The sequence below is a fragment of the Octopus bimaculoides genome, chromosome 3 (genome assembly GCF_001194135.2).
Source record: "Octopus bimaculoides isolate UCB-OBI-ISO-001 chromosome 3, ASM119413v2, whole genome shotgun sequence".
NCBI lineage: Eukaryota > Metazoa > Mollusca > Cephalopoda > Octopoda > Octopodidae > Octopus > Octopus bimaculoides.
This window is the reverse complement of record NC_068983.1, coordinates 73,316,371-73,332,296: the sequence shown is the minus strand read 5'-3', so window position 1 is coordinate 73,332,296 and position 15,926 is coordinate 73,316,371. Positions and strand designations below refer to the sequence as shown.

The 15,926-nt window shown below is 40.1% G+C and overlaps 1 protein-coding gene across 1 annotated transcript in view; it reads left to right on the top strand.

Moving 5' to 3' along the window:
• The window catches only part of LOC106874456 (tumor necrosis factor receptor superfamily member 16), a 158,022-nt gene that overhangs the window by 19,938 nt on the left and 122,158 nt on the right, over nucleotides 1-15,926 (top strand). The window lies entirely within an intron of this gene.

Genomic DNA, 15,926 nt, shown 5'->3' with positions numbered 1-15,926 from the left:
GAAAGAAGCCCGTCGTATATATGTATATATATATGTGTGTGTGTATATGTTTGTGTCTGTGTTTGTCCCCCAACATCGCTTGACAACCGATGCTCGTGTGTTTACGTCCCCGTAACTTAGCGGTTCGGCAAAAGAGACCGATAGAATAAGTACTAGGCTTCCAAAGAATAATTCCTGGGGTCGATTTGCTCGACTAAACGGCGGTGCTCCAGCATGGCCGCAGTCAAATGACTGAAACAAGTAAAAGAGAGTAAAAGAGATACCACTATTTCTAAGACAGTAAAGAAAAATGTGAAGATTTGGTTGCACTTCAACAGAGCTTTTACATGGTTGTTCTACTTGCTCTTGTAGCCAAATAAATCTCCTTCTAATCAAACCTCAGCGTCTTTTAAACGAAGAATGTATTGGATAATGTAATTCTAGATATATTATGTCTCGGAAAACTAAATGGGATGGTCAGTTAGAATCCGTTTTTCTTGTTGAGTACTATTGATATCAACATTCTGCCTACACGAGTGTACGTACCCTCTACTGAATTTGTTTCCTCATAACTTTCAGAAAAATGGATATTTTTTTAATGGAATGTTCTACAAATACTTTCCAGGTGGCTCAGATTCTGATTGTATCGGAATTTGTTTTGAAATTTTTTTTCGGCGGAAAGAAGGGGAGGAGTTTCGGATAATTCACTCGAGCTTATTCTGTTTCCTGATAACTTCCAGAAAAATGGATGTTTTTTAATGAAATTTGCTACGACTACCATTTTAAACATTGATACAACTCCACACATTTTTTTTCTTCTCTTTTTTGTTTCCCCTTGGAGTGAGGGCGATGTCTAGTTGATTACTCTAACCCCAATAATTCTATTTAGCCAGCTTAGTCAAAGTCGATTCGGGTGTGGTTTGATTTTAGAACGTGAAGAGATGTATCTACTGCTGCACTGTACCCACTAATATACATGTTTTGAAACAAGTATTACCCAATAGTGAATCTCCGGAATAACATGAATGCCTTTGACCATAGGATAAGGTTTGTTCGATCAGAGCTGACGTAGCGCTAAGCAACGAGCGGCGCTTTTTAAAGGGAAGTAATCACAAATCGAATGCAAGTCCTTAATAACAAAACAGCGTAGATTTTTAGCCTTCTCACGGAGTCAATAAAATAGATAACTACAATGTATCGGATCGTGTCAATTAAATATCTGAAGCCTTCTAATCCCTTTTAATCCGCTAAGTAAATTATTGGCAGTTGTTGTCAAGCTGTGGTGGTTGTGAACTGATAAACTATTTATTATTTCAAACGCAGCCGCACAATAAATAGTTTCAGACATCAAATCAAGTGACTGCAATTTTGTTTGAAGATTTATAATCACTGACATTCAGCAATACAGAAGTTAGCTATATTGAATGATTCGGTGATTGAATTAAGGAGAAACGGTAAAAGTGCTAGCTGAGACATTCATGCCTTTCTTTCACAAAGTGAACAAAGTGAACTGAAATGGCTCACAACTGAGACAGGAAGCAGCGTTGGGAGCTTGTACGTGGTCCTTCACATGCTAGACATAATAGCTAATACTTTCTCAAAGATCATAAATAAAGGGAAAGGAAACATTACCGTATTTTCTGGCATACAAATCGAATTTTTCAGATTGAAATTTACAGTCCAAAATGATTGTTCAACTTATACACCAAGACGACTCTTTAAGACCAAGAATTCCATGGGAAATGCAGTAGGATTTGGAAAGGTAGTGACGATGTTTGAATGTTAACACTTCAATATTATGTTGACTTGTATGTCGGAAAATACAGTTGTTACTCGCAATCAACACGCATTGGCATGCGCTTTTGAGTGTGTGTACGTTTTCATTATACCTTTCGTGAATGTGTTTTCAGATGCTTATGAGCTAACAGACTCACTTATACGTGACCTACCGAAATGTCCAAGACGTGAAGGTTGGATGGAGACGGTTTTTCTACAACACCCGACTGCCACTTTATTTTGGCAACCGTTAAGTTTATATCTCCACGTTTACTTTATCAGCCAGCAGTTGCTTTGAAAAACGGTTGTGCGACCGGCTGCGATTTTCTTGTATGTGTGTGTGTAAAATGTCCTAGGTATGAGTTATACTGCATCCGGTAGCAGGGGGTGTACCAGGATTTTGAGAAACGCGGAACCACCTCTTAGCTACTATTGTTCCCCGATCTACTCTGATCTAGAGTAGTAGCACCTGTTAGAGTCCCTACTATGGGTTAATTAGCATGTAAACTACTGGGAACGAAGGACCTTTACTTCTCATTAAAACTCTCCTCTAGGAGAAGGCAAACGTATAAAATGCTGTTGGTTTCTGGTTGTTTCACACTTCTGTTGTGCCACTAGTTTTGGACTCTTGGAATGTTTGCAGGGCCCTATTGAGTTTGGAAGTGGTCTTACTCAGTCACGAGTTGACTTCCACCATATATGTATGTATGTATATAAACCCTTCAAGGTGATGACCCAGTATAGCCGCAGTGGTTCTAGTTTCTTCAGTATGAATTCTTATATAAAACACACACACGTCTAAAAGCAAATAGGCACCGAGTAGGACGTTGGCAGCATTGCCTATCGCGAAGGATAATGAGAATCTTTCAAAAAAGCCCGTATCTTCTGGCCGTTTTCTAGTTATTCCAATATCAGATAAAAATTATCCTGATAAAGGGTCGCAGAAACCAGTGAATTTCAAATTTATTGGGTTTTTAAATTGCCATTGGTATATGATATTGAAAATATGGGGGTTGAACTTGTCCTGCAAGTGATTTGCTCTGAAATATGTATTGAAACTGAAGCAATTTGGAAGAGTCATTTTAGCTGTGTAAAAATACACAAAAACTGTTGTTTTAACATTTCTATTTAGTTCTAGAGTAGTTAAGTTTCAAACAGTTGCACTGGAATTGTATCAGTGATAAGGACACAGTGGGGCGACGAAAATGTTGATAACCTCAAGAAATAAATGTAATGTAAACATAGTAGATTATGTGTGGTTGTAGATGTTTAAATAGCTGTAACTGAATACAGTGGTACCTTGACTTACGAGTTTAATTCGTTCCGTGACGGAGCTCGTAACTCTACTCGTATGTCAAATCAAATTTTCCCGTTGAAATGAATTGAAATGCCTCAAATCTGATCCGGCCCCACAAAAAAAAAACACTGCAATTTTTTTTGTTACGTGTTTTTGAATAATAAACACGTATTTATAAATAACGAATACTGTATAAAAACAATACAACAGAATGTACTGCAATAAACTGTTTTTATTAAGTATTACGTACAGCATTTACCTTGGAGATCAAACGACTTGAGAATGTTGACGGAGGTGGAGGAAAAAGGTTGAACTGATTTTTTCCCTTTTCTCTACGCCTTCCTCACTTTCATCTGCAGGAGTTTTCAATAAAAACCTGTCCAATAAGGTCTGTTTCATCCTCACTTTCAGAGTACTTTTGAAATAAGTTAGATAAGTGTCATTAAATAGTTCGCCCAGCTGCAACTTTTCCTAGGTGTTTCTTTTGAATAAAGTCTGAAAGTTTCTCCCACATTCTCAACATTTCCTTGTAGAGATAACCCCCTCCGTCTCCTCCGCGTCACCTATTTCCTGCAAAACCTCCGTGTGCTGCTGCGTCTGTAGCTCCTTTAGCTCTTCCGTTGTCAGTTCCTCGGAGTGCTCCTCGATGAGCTCATTGATGTCACCTTCATCCACGTCCAGGCCCATGGACTTGCCGAGAGATACACTCTCCTCCACCACTGCCGCTTCAGGTTCGAGTCTTTCAAAGTCAGTTTCAGACACAACCTCAGGCCACAGTTTCTTCCACGCAGAGGTCAAGACCCTCTTTGTAACACCCTGCCAGGCCATATCGATAATTCTTAGGCATATCACGATATTCGAGTGGTCCTTCCAGAATTCTCGAAGGGTGAGGTTTGTGCTCTCCGTCACCTCAAAGCAGCGGCGGAACAGGTGCTGGTGAAGAACTTCTTTAAATTAAAAATCTCCTGTTGGTCCATGGGCTACAGGGTAGGGGTGGTGCTGGGTGGAAGGTCGAGAACTTTTATAAACTTGGACCCTTCGAAGATGTCATCTTTGAGGTTAGGTTGGTGAACAGATGCATTGTCCAGGATAAGAAGGGCTTGCATGGGTAGGTTATTTTCCTGGAGATATTTCTTAACGCCAGGACCAAAGATCAAATTCATCCGCTCCACAGAAAACTATCTGGTGACCAACGCCTTTGGAATTGCCCTCCACATAACTTGCAGTTTTTCTATCAGAATCTTATGTGACTTAAAAGCTCTGGGGTTTTCCGAACGATAAACGAGCAACGGCTTAATCTTGCAGTCGCTACTCGCATTGGCGCACAGAGCGAGGGTTAGCCTATCTTCCATAGGTTTGTGGCCTGGCATCCTCTTCTCCTCTACCATTATGTAAGTCCTCCTTGGCATCTTCTTCCAAAAACGTCCTGTCTCGTCACAGTTGAAGACTTGCTGGGGGATGTATCTTTCGGCTGCTATAATTCCGGCAAAAGTTTTGAGGTACCCTCAGCTGCCTTCGTATCCGCTCTTGCTGCCTCACCATACCTGACAAGGGAGTGAATGCCGGTTCTCTTTTTAAAATTCTCGAACCAGCCCCCGACTAGCTTTAAACGGTTCGCCCGATGTCTCGTCCGTACAAGTGTCTGGGGTCTGCTGCAGCAAATCAGCGTAAATAGCTCGTGCATTCTCGCAGATTATAGTTTCCGTCACGAAATCTCCTACGAGCTGTTTCTCCTTCAACCACACCATCAGAAACTTCTCCATATTTTCATGGATAGATGTCCGCTGTTTAGAAATTTTAACGCCTTTGGCTGGCGTTATAGCCTTTGTCGACTCCTTCTGCTTCGGTATGGTGCAGGTCGTAGAATGCTACGCTCGTACTGCTTCACCATGTCGACTACACGCACACCTTGGTCATGTTTTTCGATAATTTCTTTCTTAATTCAATGCACATCATCCGCTTCTTCTCAGCACAGTCCTTCGCACTCACTTTTTTCGGAAGTTTTGCAAAATAACTGCAAGCACAATTGCGAGCACAACACTGATGCTTCTGTAGCCTGAAACGACTAAGTAAGCATTTTAACACCCGTCTAGCTAATGATCCACTAGTGATCTTCACACTTGCTAACACATATGTCTGTCTAGCTATCGATATACTAATGATCTTTGCACTTGTTAACATGCATATCTGTCTAGCTATCGAGTGAAACACGGGATGCTGGGCGGATGTTATGGCGTTCACTGTGGCGTTCGCTACGCCAACTAGCGGTGGGGTATCTAAACCTGACTCGTAACCCAAATTTTAGCTCGCAACTCAAAGCAAAAAATCGGCCGAGAGACAGCTCGTATCTCGAAAAACTCGTTAGTTGGGACACTCGTAAGTCAAGGTACCCCTGTATTTGGAAATTTTCATTTGTCCTGCCGATAAACGACAGAACCCAAAAGAAGAATGCAGTTAAGGATATTAACTGCGGTGAAAGAATCCATTACAGTAATACGGTAGAGTAGGCAGTGTCCTCTAGTCCAAGGACATAAAGTCGTACTATGTGGCACTTTTGACATCTGGACAAAACAAAACAAGTCGGAATGTTGATTGAGACATGACGGGTTTATTATCCTGTTGATCTCCGTGAATCTTAGAAACCTACCACCATTTAAGCAGCAATTACAAGTTCATGGACTTTGCGCAACATTTTCATGGAGTATAAATATCACCGCCTATTTTCTTAAATTATTGGGTAATTCATTGACTCTTAGTGGTTTGCAAATGTTGGTAATTTACTAAGTGGCAGGAAACACCGAATAGCAAATAACTTTCAGAGTGGGTGGTGATATTCTTATTTCATACAGATGTCACTGCGGAAAGTCCGTGAATTGCTTGCAATTACTGGGACATTCTCCTATCGCTTAAGCGCCGGCAGGTTTCCAAGAGACTACAAGAGATCAACAAGATAATGAAAGAAGCATTTGCTTAAATCAATATTCCATCTGTTCTGGAATCAGCCGGTTTGTTTCGTAGAGATGGCAACAGTACTAGATGATATGACTGTCCTTGGAATAGAGGGCACTGGTTGTAGATTATAGTCTGACCGTTTGATCAATGGATAATTGGAGACAGATTGACAGACAGATAGATGGGGGGAAAAAAGTGAATATTTGGATAGATAGGGATAGAGAGAGACAAAGACATAGAGGGGAAGATAATTCAATATTTAGATAGATAAGTGCATTGAGAAATAGGGACATATATATAGCTGGACTGATAGCTAATTGAATAGAATAGTAACATAAATAGATATATAGATGGGTAATTGAATATTTTGATACATGGTTAGATTGACAGACAAATGAAGATAAATAGATGGATTAACGGATAATTATGTGTGTATAATACATGCAGATAGATAGATAGATAGATAGATAGATAGATAGATAGATATAGCCACATATAGACATAAATTGATGGTTAATTGATAGATAGATTAGTAGACAAACAATTAAATAGTGACGTAGATAAATGGATGGATATTTATATATAGAAAGAGAGAGAGAGAGATACTTACATATTTATACACACACACACATACACGCAGACGGAGACAGAGTAGGAAAAAAGAGAGTTAAAGAGATTTTTTTATAGTTATTTAGGTATTTAAAGTATAATTATAAATATTAATTATCGGGGCTAAGACTGGTGCGTGGTGGAAACAAAAGTGCGCCAGACTAAAAAAGCTTTGTTGAATGTAGTTATGTCCCTTTACGTTTTGTGTTCTATTCCCGTCGGAGTACATTTTTGCCTTTCATCTCTCCCGGGTCGATAGATTAAGCGCCAGTGATAAACTGGGTCGATGCAATCGATTACTTTTGTTCTGTTATAATGTGTAAGACCACATTGCGAACTAACGTAGGAGTCTCTACGTGGTCGCTCAGCTCCTAGAAAGAGCAACCAAATCTTCCTCAAGTCAAACGCTACTGTCTTTTTAAAGAAAAGGATAGATACATTGCACAATGCAGTGCTAAATTTACAATAAGACGAGATGGTTATGGTTGGATTGATTAGAGGTCTGCTCTATCAGGACTCAGTTGAGAGCAGACATTATTTACCTAGAGATTAAATCCAGCAGTTATGCTGTATATTCATCTTTGGGTTTCTTTCTGTTGGTAAAAACAAACGTTGAGGGAATCATTGAAAAGAATACATTTTAAAACAGTATTTGTTCAATTAATTTTTTTGTTTAGAAGTGAGTTCAACATATATACGGATGCAATGTTTGGACACTTCATCTTCGGATCACTGGATATTTTCGATTTGTGCAACATACGCTGGTATCCAGATGATCCGACGGAGGTTCAATTAGTTTCGGCTGCCTGTGCCCAAATGGTATTCAACCGAAACCAATGCTAACCTCTTTTTAGCCAGAACCAACCAGATGTCTCTGCAGTTTTAACATTGTCCCTGTTAGTTCTGTTCAACTCCTGTAATGCCTAGGGTCCCGTAGGCCTTCCTAAGGAAGCGACCTACCAGACATCGACGGCCCACTTGCTCTGGCAAAGACCCGGTGCGCCAACATTTCTCGCAGCAGTCCTTCACCAACTCATTGAATTCCGCTCTCCTCCCAGACTCAGTTAACTCCAGTAAGATAATCTTATGGCATCCCAAACCAAGATATATGATGGGAAGTTCAGCTACTTTTCCAGGCCATCTCTCATCATCCAGTCACATTTCGTGGACAGCAGACCATCAGATTAGTCTTTTCTTCGGTCACACTGCTTTCTTAACAAAGATTGAATCAGCGTAGGCGTTTTTACTATCATTAATCACCTTGCTGGTTGCTCGAACGACATATTGTTCTTATGACACAGACATGAGAGCTTTTATGTGGAAGTTAACAAAACAGCATTTCTCCCTCCGTCTCACTTCCTTTCTCTCTTCCTCCCTATATACGCAGTTGGGTCTCAATATACGAACATACACTATTCTAGAGCCTTGTTCGTTAACCAAATTTTTCGTTACATGAGTAATTGGAATAGTACAAATAGGAGCAACATGTTTCAAACCACACTCAAACTCCACACAAAGGCATAAAATATTTGTGCATTCATCAATAGCAAATACATAATTATATGCGCATGTGTATATATGCGCATATATATATATATATATATATATATATATATATATGTGCATGGGTGTGTGCGTTTTCTCTTTTGTCATGCTTCTGTCGATCTATGGTTACGATTTTAGTTTAAAATGTCAAATATTTTTATATTCTATATGAGATATAACAATTTGCAAGCTATATAAAATGTATACATGGACGTTAAGGAACAGTTTGTACACGCTCTCTCAACCATTTATATGAAAGACCCTCTTTCATTGGGCCAAAGCTTGCTTGCTTTTGTTTCATGTTCTTGCTTGACGGGGCTGGGGTCGTCCTAGGCTAGTGGTCCCAAAGATGTAGTCATGCGTAAAGCCGACCAGGTCCACCAGTGCTCTCCATCACTGGCAGTCCTGTGCCAGCTCCTCTGCAATCCTTCAAATTTCTGTATCCAATGGTAGAATGTTTTCCATGTTTACAAATGTGGGTTTGGATCCTTCGACTTTTTCTGTCCAAAGGGTTTTTAAATATATGTATGCTTCTAAATACATATATTGTTTGTGTTTATGTATATATTATATAAAGGGTATAATACTCCCTTCGGTCATGAATGATCTTGGGATTGCACTAAGAAACCTTGTTCGAGACACAAGTCCGAATAAGGTTGTTTATAGAAGACCAGCTGTCGCCCATGCAAACCACGCCACCCCACCCCTCTCCACGCCACCGATGTTATCTAAGAGAAAGGCAAAGGCTGATACAGCTCGGCACCAGTGATGTCGCAACTCATTTCTATAGCTAAGTGAATTGGAGTAAAGTGAAATAAAATGTCTTGTTCAAGAACACAACACACAGCTCGATCCCGGAATCGAAGTCACTACCTAATGATTGTGAGCCCGACGCTCTAACCTCTGGGCCATGCGCCTTTTTCACAAACACACATATAGATAGAGAAAAAGGGAGAGAGAGAGGTATAAAAGCAGCTAGTGTACTGTAACACTTATACCTGTTAAAAACCATTACATATTCAGTTTCGGCCTTTTATGCTCTCAGTTCAAATCCCGTCACATGCATGGCTAAATGATTAAGGGAAGCGGTCCTCGCAAGCGGCTTTTTAAGGTCCGAGGGGTGGGGCTGCACTTTTGAAGTGTATTATTTTGTGTTTTTCATGGGGGTTGGAGCAAAGTCAAAGCCTGCTGCTGGCGGCACAAGCTGCGTGTCAAGCATTGGCGTCAATTCCTATAATGCATACTAGATATGAGTAGAATTATATTTAGCTGTGGTGAAATGGTAGTGTGGATGCCTGTGATGATGCCGGAAGTGATACATTCTGTCTGCACACGCGTTAACTCTGCCCCGATGACTTCTTATAACGAACGACCTGTTAGTTTATGAGTTAGTGTTTTTTTTCTCTCTCTTCAGGCAAATTTCCCCCACTTTCCTCCTCCTAGTCCTCTCTCTCTCTCTCTCTCGCTTTGTTCATTGCACACATTGGCGCAACATGAATGTTTTATCAATTGTTGTTTTGTTGTTTAACTGCTTTTCGGCATTCGCCCGAGCCGGCCTATAATCAAAGGCACCTTAGTTGTGATCATCAAGGTTTTTTTGTTCTGTTTTGTTTTGTGTTTGTTATTCCCCCCCCCCCCGTTTTCTTTTCCACTCAGAACCCAGTGCCGTCTTATTTAATTTCTCTTCTAGGGTGCAAGAGGGTGATTTTAGGGAGAAACTGCCTGCAATTTTTTAGTAGTTTGAGCGAACACACGTGCATGTGTATGAGAGAGAGAGAGAGAGAGAGAGAGAGAGAGAGAGAGAGAGAGAGTGTGTGTGTGTACGATATTTACGGGCTCTCTCATCAGCTCCCCGACCTCCCTTGGATCGTTGTACCAGTTGAACTCGGTTTTAAAGCTCTGTGTGTATATTTTATTCTTTTACTTGTTTCGGTCATTTGAAAGCAGCCATACTGGGGCACCGCCTTAAAGGGTTTCAGTTGAAACCGCCCCCAGGATTTATTGTTTGTAAGCCTAGTATTTATTCTGTCGGTTTCTTTGTCGAACTGCTAAGTTACGGTAATATAAACACAACAGCATCGGTTATCAAGTGATGGTGGGAAACAACAAATACACATACATACATACACACACACACATACATACATACATACATACATACATATATACACACACACACACACACACACACACACACACACACACACACACACACATACATACATACATACATACATACATACATACATACATACATACATATAACGAGCTCCTTTCAGTTTACGTCTACCAAATCCACTCACAAGGCTTTGGTCTGCCCAAGGTTATAGAAGACACTTGTCCAAGGTTTCACATAGTGGGACTGAACCCAGAATCGTGTAGTTAGGAAGCAAGTTTCTTACCACTCAGCCAGTATGTATGTTAGTATAACCTTAGCGCGCGCGTGCGTGCATGTGTGTTGGACTTGTGTTTATTGTATCAACGGCCTATCAGTTTTGTGCGTGCGTATGTAAGCATAGCTACAAGATAGAGGCATGGCCGATTGGTTAAGAAATTTGATTCGCAGTTTTCAAGTATCGGGTTCAAGCTCACTCACTGCATGGTATCTTTTAGCACAACCTGTCTTGTGAATAGTCTCCGTAATTCAAGGATGCCAGCCTTATCGAATATTATGTCACGTCGACTCTGCCTGAAAATAACAATTACATTACAAATTCAAATCTCTGGAATACTCTAAGACATCATTCTTCTCTCTCTCTCTCTCCCACCCTCTTTTCCCCCCTCTCCCCCTTTCTTTCTCTCTCGCATTCTATCTCTTTCCTTCTAAGAATCTACGTTGTCCTTGGGGGAAGGATTGTAATGATTGCACAGTGGTTGTTCAGAAATGAAGCGGGATGCGGTGGGGTGTAACCTCTTCACCGCGTCTTACAGATGTTACAAGAAACGATCACTGCACGAAATGGAAATAAAAGTGAATGTATTGCCTGAGTTCGAGTGTGTGTGTGTGTAGTTTATAGGTTAGAGACAGGTGTTCTTCATATAGCATACACTTCGAAGTGCTCAAGAGATTTGAACTTGAGCCGGTTAGACGAGTAAACGTAATGAGAAGCAAATTAGGCAATTCGATTTACACAGAATATTAAATACATTTATTAGAAAAAAAATGTACGTCTGTATGGATATAAAATAGTTCGACTTACAGAATATGATGTTGGCACTCCGTCGCTTACGACGTCGAGGGTTCCAGTTGATCCGATCAGCGGAACAGCCTGCTCGTGAAATTACCGTGCAAGTGGCTGAGCAATCCACAGACACGTGTACCCTTAACGTAGTTCTCGGGGATATTCAGTGTGACACAGTGTGACACGGCTTAACCTTTGAATTACAGGCACAACAGAAACAGGAAGTAAGAGTGAGAGAAAGTTGTGGTGAAAGAGTACAGCAGGGTTCGCCACCATCCCCTGCCGGAGCCTCGTGGAGCTTTAGGTGTTTTCGCTCAATAAACACTCACAACGCCCAGTGTGGTTAATCGAAACCGCGATCCTATGACCGCGAGTCCGCTGCCCTAACCACTGGGCCATTGCGCCTCCACTACAGAATATGATACCAGGAGTTAAATAGATAGTTTTATATGTATGTATGTGTGTGCGTGCATGCATGAATGTTTGTGCGTGCGCAGAATTTTCTATGCATGCATATAGTAGTTGTTTCACATCTGTGTATCCTTCTTTATATGTATCCGTTCGCACGTGCGTATGCACGCATAGTTTCCAATCGGTTCAGTTTTATATACATGGCGATGTATATTCATGCATGTGTATAAATATACAACTTATGCTCGATGAGTCTAAATACATTGTTGTTGTCGTTACTTCCCATATCAACCCTGATCTAGATGACCGATGCTCGTTGGCGTTTCAACCGTGATATTCCCATTATTTTTTTAAAAGACAAAGCTAAGGGACTTCGGCGTGATTTCAACACCAAATTGTGAAATTATCCAAGAAGACAAAAAAGAAAGAAAAAAATCAACAGACGTGGCATGTAGTCTTGGGTTCAGTGTCCCACTGCTCGGCATCTTGGGGAAGTGTCCTCTACTAAAGCTCTGGGCGTTGTGAGTGGATTTGGTAGACGGAAACTGAAAGAAGCTTGTTGTGTGTGTGTGTGTGTGTGTGTGTGAAGGGGTGCGCGCGCATGCATTGCTTGCGTTTGTCCACCAACACCAACACCTCGTGACCACCAGTGTTAGTTTGTTTACGTTCCCATCAGTTAGCGGTTTGGCAAAAGATACCAATAGAATAAGTGCCATGCTAAAGAAAATAAAAATACGCACTTGGATCGATTTGTTCAACTAAAATTCTTCAAGGTGGTGCCCCAGCATTTGCTGCAGTTCAGTGACTGAAACAAGTGAAAGATAGAACTCAGTCACGAGCAAGTACGATCTGGTAGTTCGGACCACGATTTCACTAATTGCTTTGGGTATCTATGTAACCGCGAGTAGACAGATACCCTCTCTCACGTTGACCCGGCGGAACAACGAGAATGTGACAGATGGAGGAAGGAGTGAACTGCCCAGGCAGTTGGCTGGTACTCATTTTCAGCTGAGTGGATTGGCACAACGAGGAACAATGCACACAATGCGCCACCCGGTTCTGAAATCGAACCCACGACTTTCTGATTGTGAGCTCGAATGTTTTTATAGCTACTAGGCCACGTGCACTTTTTCATAGTGGTCTAATAACTACCACAACACACATATTAATTCTATCACCCATCAGCTACTCTCTCTCTCTCTCTCTCTCTCTCTCTCTCTCTCTTTTTTTTTTTATACTCTTTTACTTGTTTCAGTCATTTGACTGCGGCCATGCTGGAGCACCGCCTTTAGTCGAGCAAATCGACCCCGGGACTTATTCTTTGTAAGCCTAGTACTTATTCTATCGGTCTCTTTTTGCCGAACCGCTAAGTTACGGGGACATAAACACACCAGCATCGGTTGTCAAGCAATGCTAGGGGGACAAACACAGACACACGCACACACACACACACACACATATATATATACACGTATATATGACGGGCTTCTTTCAGTTTCCGTCTGCCAAATCCACTCACAAGGCTTTGGTCGGCCCGAGGCTATAGTAGAAGACACTTGCCCAAGATGCCACGCAGTGGGACTGAACCCAGAGCCATGTGGTTCGTAAGGAAGCTACTTACCACACAGCCACTCCTGCGCCTGTATATGTATATTTATTTTTTCATTTACTTTTTGTGTCATTCATTGAACTGCGACCATGCTGGGGCACCGCCTTGGAAGGTTTGTTTTAGTCTACCAGACCGGCCTCATTACTTATTTTTCAAGTTTGGTTCTTATTCTGTCGGTCTCTTTTGCCAAACCTGCAATTGACAGAAGCGTAAACAAACTAACACCGGTAAGCACAAGCACGCACATTTATACGACGTATATCAACACACTTTCTCTTTATAAAATTAGGTCGAGGCTATAGTAGAAAACTCTTGTCGAAAGGGTTGAACCTGAAACCACATGGTTACAGAGCGAGCTTCTCAACCACACAGTCATGCCTGCGCCTATATACCACTAAATTTTACATTTTAAACCAGATGACAAGTATATATTTTTTTTAAAACAGCAAAAAAAAGAACCCCAAACAAAATGCGAATATTCGGATTTGATTCACTTTTGTATCATTCATGTTCCTATTCAAATATTTTTTGATTATTTGTGTTCTTTAAATATGTCTCTAAATGGTTATAATAAACAGTACAAGCGAGATATTAAATTCCTATTTATTCATAAAGTTAAGTGTTGTACTACCAATACTATTTTATTATTCCTCACTTTTATTTATTATATTTTATTCATGTATTAAATGTTTTTTTTAACGTCACCATGTTGTTTAAAGCTCATCGCCATATTATTTTTGCCACCTTCATGATAGTCCATATTGAGGGCAAACTCTTTATTTATTTATTTATTTTGCTTTCAGTTATATAGCTTTATTCTGTGTTTTTTTTGGGGGGGGTTTGTTTCTTTTTCTGTGTGTGTATGTGTTTGTTATTATTTCTCTCCTTTTGAAGAGACGGTCATTGCTTTGAAGTCTGTGTCATTATTGTTGTTGTTATTATTTTATTTTATTTTATTGCTGCTTCTTCCGGAATACCAGGTTGAAGTTATATAAAATAAAAAAAATAACGATAATAAGAAACAATATAAAAAATAAATTCAAGCTCGTAAAAGAGAGAAAAAAAGAGCCTTGTTTTCGTCCAGATTGGAAGTTGCTGATTTTGGCGGCAGCGTTGATGTTGCTAATGCTGGTGCTGCTGGTTGTTGTCACTTAAATTATTATTATTTTTTCTTATTATTATTGCTGTTGTTATTAACGTTAGCGTTGTTGTTGTTATTATTATTATCAACAACCTCATCATTATCATTTATAACCTCGAGTCAGTGAGATAGACGAAGCTGGGAGGAGGAAGGGGAGCTAAGAAATATAGACATGCACAACGCGCTCGCGCACAACCCCATACATACATATATACAAACGTATATAGGCAAGCACACGCATGACCACAAAGCTGATCAAATAAACGATGGAGAGTGTTGTTGCTTAATAGCTGAAAACACTATGGTTGAATAAATGTATGAATGAATAACGAGATATAGAAATAATAAAAAGGGAGAGCGGGAAAGGAGTCTCAGCTGAAATGGAAAACCTGGCAGAAGGGCAATGAGCAGCAGTATGGCTAGAGCTGGAGAACAGAGTAACAATTATAAATATGAGTCCGGAGAAAAGCGGTGGCGCTTAGAGTCGGCAATAAATAAATAGATGAAAAAAATAATTAAGAAAAGTTTGCAAATTTAGATGCATGTTAGAGTCTCACATGTGTACTGTGAATTACAAAATTTCGACTGACTGACAGATTATTTCTGCGATTAGTTGCCAAAAGCTCCCTCTAGGTTTATTTAAAATCTAAAAGTTATTGTTTATCGTTTAATTTTTACTTGTTTTACTCATTGGACTGTGACTCTGCTTTGAAAGGATTTCAGTCGAACAAATCGCCTTTTTTTTCTTTTTGAAGTCCAGTACTTATTCGATCGATTTCTTTTTCCTCTAAGAACCTCTAAGTTACGGGGACGTAAACAAACCAACACTGGTTATCAAGCAGTGGGGGGCGAGGACAAAAGCGCACGCACACAAACACACACACTTATACATTTATATGGCGGACTTAGAGACAGTTTCGGAATACCAAATTCACTGACAAGACTTTGGTCTCCTCGGGGGCTATGATAGAAAGCCCAAGTTACCGCGTAGTGGGACTGAACTCGAAACTACATGGTTGCAAAGTGAGCTTCTGGATCTAGTTTAAAACGGGGGCACCAGTTTTCATTAATGTTTTATGTAGTGTTTTTGGTACGGAAAGACTTTCAAACTTCGTATACTTATCTATTTTGTGTAATAGAACAGAAAAAAAGTTTTGTATTCGAATTTATTTCACGTAAAAAATTGTCTTATTTCGATAATTTCTACTAATCACTGACGTCTATTCAGTTGATAACAGTTAGCGCTGTAACGGTGTATATCGTATTAATCCCCTAACCCTAACCCTAAAACTAACCCTAACTCTAGAATCCGAAATCTAAAATTGTTACACACATAGATACGCACAGCATAATTTATTATATAAACAATATATGCGTATAAATTACGATTAAACCGGATGAAATATGTCACAGGGAATAACATTT